This window comes from Anomaloglossus baeobatrachus, chromosome 1, assembly GCF_048569485.1.
Source record: "Anomaloglossus baeobatrachus isolate aAnoBae1 chromosome 1, aAnoBae1.hap1, whole genome shotgun sequence".
Classification (NCBI taxonomy): Eukaryota; Metazoa; Chordata; class Amphibia; order Anura; family Aromobatidae; genus Anomaloglossus; species Anomaloglossus baeobatrachus.
In genome coordinates, this window is record NC_134353.1 from 382,906,007 (window position 1) to 382,914,329 (window position 8,323).

At 51.5% G+C, this 8,323-nt stretch overlaps 1 protein-coding gene across 1 annotated transcript in view; it reads right to left on the minus strand.

Annotated features, from left to right (window-relative positions):
* Positions 1-6,753, minus strand: part of MED11 (mediator complex subunit 11) — a 45,282-nt gene extending 38,529 nt beyond the window's left edge. Inside the window, exon 1 of the mRNA XM_075352517.1 lies at positions 6,655-6,753. The gene's annotated coding sequence lies outside the window, so the exon portion shown is untranslated. The remainder of the gene's footprint in view (positions 1-6,654) is intronic.
* Between the last annotated feature and the right edge of the window lie 1,570 nt (positions 6,754-8,323).

The following is an 8,323-nucleotide window of genomic DNA, read 5'->3' on the forward strand; positions in this document are numbered from 1 at the left end:
TCCCTTCATCAATGGATGAAGCAGAGGAGCACATGCCCCACTCACCTCCGCTCCATGCACTTTCTATGGGACTGAGGAATGAGGGTACAATGCTCATCTATTGCCTGCAGTCCCTTCATCAATGGATGGAGCAGAGGTGCGCATGCCTCACTCACCTCCGCTCCATGCACTTTCTATGGGGCTGAGGAATGAGGGTACAATGCTCATCTATTGCCTGCAGTCCCTTCATCAATGGATGGAGCAGAGGTGCGCATGCCCCACTCACCTCCGCTCCATGCACTTTCTATGGGACTGAGGAATGAGGGTACAATGCTCATCTATTGCCTGCAGTCCCTTCATCAATGGATGGAGCAGAGGTGCGCATGCCTCACTCACCTCCGCTCCATGCACTTTCTATGGGACTGAGGAATGAGGGTACAATGCTCATCTATTGCCTGCAGTCCCTTCATCAATGGATGAAGCAGAGGAGCACATGCCCCACTCACCTCCGCTCCATGCACTTTCTATGGGACTGAGGAATGAGGGTACAATGCTCATCTATTGCCTGCAGTCCCTTCATCAATGGATGGAGCAGAGGTGCGCATGCCTCACTCACCTCCGCTCCATGCACTTTCTATGGGGCTGAGGAATGAGGGTACAATGCTCATCTATTGCCTGCAGTCCCTTCATCAATGGATGGAGCAGAGGTGCGCATGCCCCACTCACCTCCGCTCCATGCACTTTCTATGGGACTGAGGAATGAGGGTACAATGCTCATCTATTGCCTGCAGTCCCTTCATCAATGGATGGAGCAGAGGTGCGCATGCCCCACTCACCTCCGCTCCATGCACTTTCTATGGGACTGAGGAATGAGGGTACAATGCTCATCTATTGCCTGCAGTCCCTTCATCAATGGATGGAGCAGAGGTGCGCATGCCTCACTCACCTCCGCTCCATGCACTTTCTATGGGACTGAGGAATGAGGGTACAATGCTCATCTATTGCCTGCAGTCCCTTCATCAATGGATGGAGCAGAGGTGCGCATGCCCCACTCACCTCCGCTCCATGCACTTTCTATGGGACTGAGGAATGAGGGTACAATGCTCATCAATTGCCTGCAGTCCCTTCATCAATGGATGGAGCAGAGGTGCGCATGCCTCACTCACCTCCGCTCCATGCACTTTCTATGGGACTGAGGAATGAGGGTACAATGCTCATCTATTGCCTGCAGTCTCTTCATCAATGGATGGAGCAGAGGTGCGCATGCCCCACTCACCTCCGCTCCATGCACTTTCTATGGGACTGAGGAATAAGGGTACAATGCTCATCTATTGCCTGCAGTCCCTTCATCAATGGATGAAGCAGAGGAGCACATGCCCCACTCACCTCCGCTCCATGCACTTTCTATGGGACTGAGGAATGAGGGTACAATGCTCATCAATTGCCTGCAGTCCCTTCATCAATGGATGGAGCAGAGGTGCGCATGCCTCACTCACCTCCGCTCCATGCACTTTCTATGGGACTGAGGAATGAGGGTACAATGCTCATCTATTGCCTGCAGTCCCTTCATCAATGGATGGAGCAGAGGTGCGCATGCCCCACTCACCTCCGCTCCATGCACTTTCTATGGGACTGAGGAATGAGGGTACAATGCTCATCTATTGCCTGCAGTCCCTTCATCAATGGATGGAGCAGAGGTGCGCATGCCCCACTCACCTCCGCTCCATGCACTTTCTATGGGACTGAGGAATGAGGGTACAATGCTCATCTATTGCCTGCAGTCCCTTCATCAATGGATGAAGCAGAGGAGCACATGCCCCACTCACCTCCGCTCCATGCACTTTCTATGGGACTGAGGAATGAGGGTACAATGCTCATCAATTGCCTGCAGTCCCTTCATCAATGGATGGAGCAGAGGTGCGCATGCCCCACTCACCTCCGCTCCATGCACTTTCTATGGGACTGAGGAATGAGGGTACAATGCTCATCTATTGCCTGCAGTCCCTTCATCAATGGATGGAGCAGAGGTGCGCATGCCTCACTCACCTCCGCTCCATGCACTTTCTATGGGACTGAGGAATGAGGGTACAATGCTCATCTATTGCCTGCAGTCCCTTCATCAATGGATGGAGCAGAGGTGCGCATGCCTCACTCACCTCCGCTCCATGCACTTTCTATGGGACTGAGGAATGAGGGTACAATGCTCATCTATTGCCTGCAGTCCCTTCATCAATGGATGGAGCAGAGGTGCGCATGCCTCACTCACCTCCGCTCCATGCACTTTCTATGGGACTGAGGAATGAGGGTACAATGCTCATCTATTGCCTGCAGTCCCTTCATCAATGGATGGAGCAGAGGTGCGCATGCCTCACTCACCTCCGCTCCATGCACTTTCTATGGGACTGAGGAATGAGGGTACAATGCTCATCTATTGCCTGCAGTCCCTTCATCAATGGATGGAGCAGAGGTGCGCATGCCCCATTCACCTCCGCTCCATGCACTTTCTATGGGACTGAGGAATGAGGGTACAATGCTCATCTATTGCCTGCAGTCCCTTCATCAATGGATGGAGCAGAGGTGCGCATGCCTCACTCACCTCCGCTCCATGCACTTTCTATGGGACTGAGGAATGAGGGTACAATGCTCATCTATTGCCTGCAGTCCCTTCATCAATGGATGAAGCAGAGGAGCACATGCCCCACTCACCTCCGCTCCATGCACTTTCTATGGGACTGAGGAATGAGGGTACAATGCTCATCTATTGCCTGCAGTCCCTTCATCAATGGATGGAGCAGAGGTGCGCATGCTCCACTCACCTCCGCTCCATGCACTTTCTATGGGACTGAGGAATGAGGGTACAATGCTCATCTATTGCCTGCAGTCCCTTCATCAATGGAAGGAGCAGAGGAGTGCATGCCCCACTCACCTCCGCTCCATGCACTTTCTATGGGACTGAGGAATGAGGGTACAATGCTCATCTATTGCCTGCAGTCCCTTCATCAATGGATGGAGCAGAGGTGCGCATGCCTCACTCACCTCCGCTCCATGCACTTTCTATGGGACTGAGGAATGAGGGTACAATGCTCATCTATTGCCTGCAGTCCCTTCATCAATGGATGGAGCAGAGGTGCGCATGCCTCACTCACCTCCGCTCCATGCACTTTCTATGGGACTGAGGAATGAGGGTACAATGCTCATCTATTGCCTGCAGTCCCTTCATCAATGGATGGAGCAGAGGTGCGCATGCCCCACTCACCTCCGCTCCATGCACTTTCTATGGGACTGAGGAATGAGGGTACAATGCTCATCTATTGCCTGCAGTCCCTTCATCAATGGATGGAGCAGAGGTGCGCATGCCCCACTCACCTCCGCTCCATGCACTTTCTATGGGACTGAGGAATGAGGGTACAATGCTCATCTATTGCCTGCAGTCCCTTCATCAATGGATGAAGCAGAGGAGCACATGCCCCACTCACCTCCGCTCCATGCACTTTCTATGGGACTGAGGAATGAGGGTACAATGCTCATCAATTGCCTGCAGTCCCTTCATCAATGGATGGAGCAGAGGTGCGCATGCCCCACTCACCTCCGCTCCATGCACTTTCTATGGGACTGAGGAATGAGGGTACAATGCTCATCTATTGCCTGCAGTCCCTTCATCAATGGATGGAGCAGAGGTGCGCATGCCTCACTCACCTCCGCTCCATGCACTTTCTATGGGACTGAGGAATGAGGGTACAATGCTCATCTATTGCCTGCAGTCCCTTCATCAATGGATGGAGCAGAGGTGCGCATGCCCCATTCACCTCCACTCCATGCACTTTCTATGGGACTGAGGAATGAGGGTACAATGCTCATCTATTGCCTGCAGTCCCTTCATCAATGGATGAAGCAGAGGAGCACATGCCCCACTCACCTCCGCTCCATGCACTTTCTATGGGACTGAGGAATGAGGGTACAATGCTCATCAATTGCCTGCAGTTCCTTCATCAATGGATGGAGCAGAGGTGCGCATGCCCCACTCACCTCCGCTCCATGCACTTTCTATGGGACTGAGGAATGAGGGTACAATGCTCATCTATTGCCTGCAGTCCCTTCATCAATGGATGGAGCAGAGGTGCGCATGCCCCACTCACCTCCGCTCCATGCACTTTCTATGGGACTGAGGAATGAAGGATACAATGCTCATCTATTGCCTGCAGTCCCTTCATCAATGGATGGAGCAGAGGTGCGCATGCCCCATTCACCTCCGCTCCATGCACTTTCTATAGGACTGAGGAAAGAGGGTACAATGCTCATCAATTGCCTGCAGTCCCTTCATCAATGGATGGAGCAGAGGAGCACATGCCTCACTCACCTCCGCTCCATGCACTTTCTATGGGACTGAGGAATGAGGGTACAATGCTCATCAATTGCCTGCAGTCCCTTCATCAATGGATGGAGCAGAGGTGCGCATGCCTCACTCACCTCCGCTCCATGCACTTTCTGTGGGACTGAGGAATAAAGGATACAACACTCAATAATGGCAGGTAGTCCCTTGATTAATGGATGGAGCAGAGGTGCGCATGCCCCACTCACCTCCGCTCCATGCACTTTCTGTGGGACTGAGGAATAAAGGATACAACACTCAATAATGGCAGGTAGTCCCTTGATTAATGGATGGAGTGGAGGACAGCATGTCCTAATCACCTCAGCTCCATGCACTATGTAAGGCTATGTGCGCACGTTGCGTTCTACTCCGCAGCGTTTAAGTCACTGCATGTTCGTCTCCGAACGCAGCCGAAAAGCTGTGTTCTGAGACACATTGTGACTGCTGAATTCATGCGTTCTGGATGCTTCCATAACGCACATTTTTGACAGTGCGGTCCCACTCGGCTATGCTGCATCCCCATAGACTTGTAGCAGAGCCGACCGCATTGTCAAAAAGAGCATGGCTGGCTGCGAGACAGTGCCACGCGATCAGAATGAACTCGGATGAACTTCACCCGACTTCATTGTGATCGCGCGGCTCTGTCTGTGTACTGCGGCTTGATTTGCGATCACATGTGTAGCACTCACCGGTGACCGCAAATCCCGAGTGACTGCAGTGAGCCGCGCGATCACCGGTGCCGTCACTCAGGTTACCAGCGGCCAGCTCGAGTCCTCCACCCCGAGACCTGTGGCCGCGGGTAACCTGAGTGATGTCTCCGCTGACAGCGCGGCTCACCTCAGTTGCTGCATGGAGCTGATAGAGAGCGGTCGTGTTCTACTGCCGCTCCTGTCAGCTTCATGTAGCAGAGCTGGATGCGTTGCGGGACCTCGTGAGGATTACGTCGGACCTGGAAGGATATTTGGGGATTTTAATAAAGTGGTGAAAGAGGGTGTGTTTTTTTGTCTTTTATTTCAAATAAAGGATTTTTCGGGTGTTTGTGTTTATTTACTTTCACTTACAGGTTAATCATTGCGGTTGTCTCATAGACGCCTGCAATGATTAACGTAGGACTTAGTGGCAGCTATGGGCTGCCATTAACTCCTTATTACCCAGATTGCCACTGCACCAGGGCAATTCTGGATGAGCCAGGTAGAGTCCCAGGACTGTCGCATATAATCGATGCAGCAATTCCGGGCGGCTGCTGGCTGATATTTTTAGGCTGGGGGGCTCCCCATAACGTGGGGCTCCCCATCCTGAGAATACCAGCCTTCAGCCGTGTGGCTTTATCTTGGCTGGTATCAAAATTGGGGGGACCGCACGCTATTTTTTTTAATTATTTATTTATTTTACTGCACTAGATAGACCCGCCCACCGGCAGCTCTGATTGGTTGCAGTGAGACATCTGTCACTCAGTGTGGAGGCATGTCTGACTGCAACCAATCATAGGCGCCGGTGGGCGGGGTAAGCAGGGAATACTAGATTGAATAATAAGCGGCCGGCATTTTCAAAAGCAGGAGAAGCCGCCGGAGCAGTGTGACAGCTGTGCAGTGCCGCACCGGTGTTTGGTCAGTGATCGGTGAGTATGAGAGAGGGGGGAGAGAGAGACCGACACTGCAACCAAAACGCACAAAAGAAGTGACATGTTGCTTTTTTATAACGCAGCGTCTTGGCAGCAGCCGAAACGCTGAGTTTTAAATGGAATTTGCACAATCTTCATAGATTGTGCTGGGGATGCAGGACGCATGCAGTTACGCTGCGGTGCAGATCGCAGCGTAACTGCATGAAAATACGCAACGTGCGCACATAGCCTAACGGAAGAATAAAGGGTACAACACTCATCAATGGCAGGTAGTCCCTTAGACAATGAATGTAGCGGAGGTGAGCGTCCATTGAGAACCCCATTCTAGAGATGGCTGCAGACACTGAGGCTAGGGGATAACTTTTTGTAACAAGTCTTTGTTTGGACTATAGAGTACTACACACCCCATTATGGGGATACAGTAGGGTAGACAGATACCTATCAAATTACATGGGAACTTGCAGCTTTAACGTCCTTCCTATGGACAGGACAGAGCCCCTGGAAAGAGGGCAGCACATTGTACTGAAAGCTCTGCGGGGTATAGAGAACACTTTATACCAGCAATCCAGATCTGTAGGAACAAATCCAGCCATACATTACACAGCGCTTCCTGCATATACTGCCATATGTCACGACAGCACAATATAACAGATGACAGGCACGCTCAGCGACATAAACAACTCACCCAATACAGCTCTTTCATGAAACCACGAATAAATCGACTTCCGCTTCCTCTAAACTGGAGTACCAAGATGGCGTCAGACGGCGCTTTCACATGAGAGCACCAAGATGGCGGAGTCTGTTTCTGCGTACTTATTGCGCAATTCTACCCATGAAACGTACCGTGCAACAGTGGAGCCATGGTGTAAACAATCCAACCTGAACTGCGAGGCGGGAGAAAGCGGAGCTGGAAACTACGGCAAGCTGCTGGAGTCAATCACCATGCACGAGATCTGTTCTCTGTTTTTCTGACACGGATGTTCTCCACACAGTGCATTCCACCCCACACAATATGATATCCTCGCCACAGTCCATTGCACCCCACACAGTACGATACCCCACACAGTGCATTCCACCCCACACAATATGATATCCTCGCCACAGTCCATTGCACCACACACAGTACGATACCCCACACAGTGCATTCCACCCCACACAATATGATATCCTCGCCACAGTCCATTGCACCACACACAGTACGATACCCCACACAATGCATTCCACCCCACACAATATGATATCCACCCCACACAATATGATATCCACCCCACACAATATGATATCCACCCCACACAGTGCATTCCACCCCACACAATATGATATCCACCCCACACAGTGCATTCCACCCCACACAATGATCTCCCCACAGTCCATTCCACCCCAAATAGTATGATCTCTTCCCCATAGTCCATTCCACCCCACACAGTACGATGCTCTCTCCATATTGCATTCCAAAGCACACAATATGATGTCCTCCACAGAGCTCATTCCACCAAACAGTATGATCCCCCCCCCACAGTCCATTCCAACCCACACAGTACGATATCCTCCCCACAGTCCATTCCACCACACAATATGATGACCTCCCACAGTCGATTGCTCTCCACATAGTATGATATTCTCCCCACAAACCATTGCAGCCCACACAGTATGTTGTCCCCCATAGTCCAATCCACCACACACGGTATGATGCCTCCCAACAATCTATTCCAATCCACACAGTATGATGTCTCCCCACCCCACCTCGACAGTTCATTCCACCCCACATAATATGATATTCTCCCCACAAACCATTGTAGCCCACACAGTATGTTGTCCCCCATAGTCCAATCCACTACACACGGTATGATGTCTCCCAACAATCTATTCAATCCACACAGTATGATGTCTCCCCACCCCACCTCGACAGTTCATTCCACCCCACATAGTATGATGTCTTCCCCACAGTCCATTCCACCCCACACAGTTTGAGGTCCTCTCCACAAGCCATTCCATCCTCCACAGCATGATGTCTTCCCCCAGTTCATTCCACTACACATAGTATGATGTCCATCCCAAAGGTCCGTCATTCCACCCTGCATAGTATGATGTCCTCGCCACAATCCAATCCACCCCACACAGTACCTCCTCTCAGTCCATTTCACCTCAGGCCTGAAACACACATCCGTGAAAAGCACGCACGTGTAATACCGGCCGTTTTTCAGGGCCGTGATCCGTTTTTATGGTACGTGTGGCATCCGTGTGAACGGCGTATGCTAACCGCATGTGCGCATGGAATGTCCGTGTGTGCGTGAGATACGTAACTGACATGCGAGTGTTTTGTCCGTCAAATGGTACGTGTGTGATGCAAAATG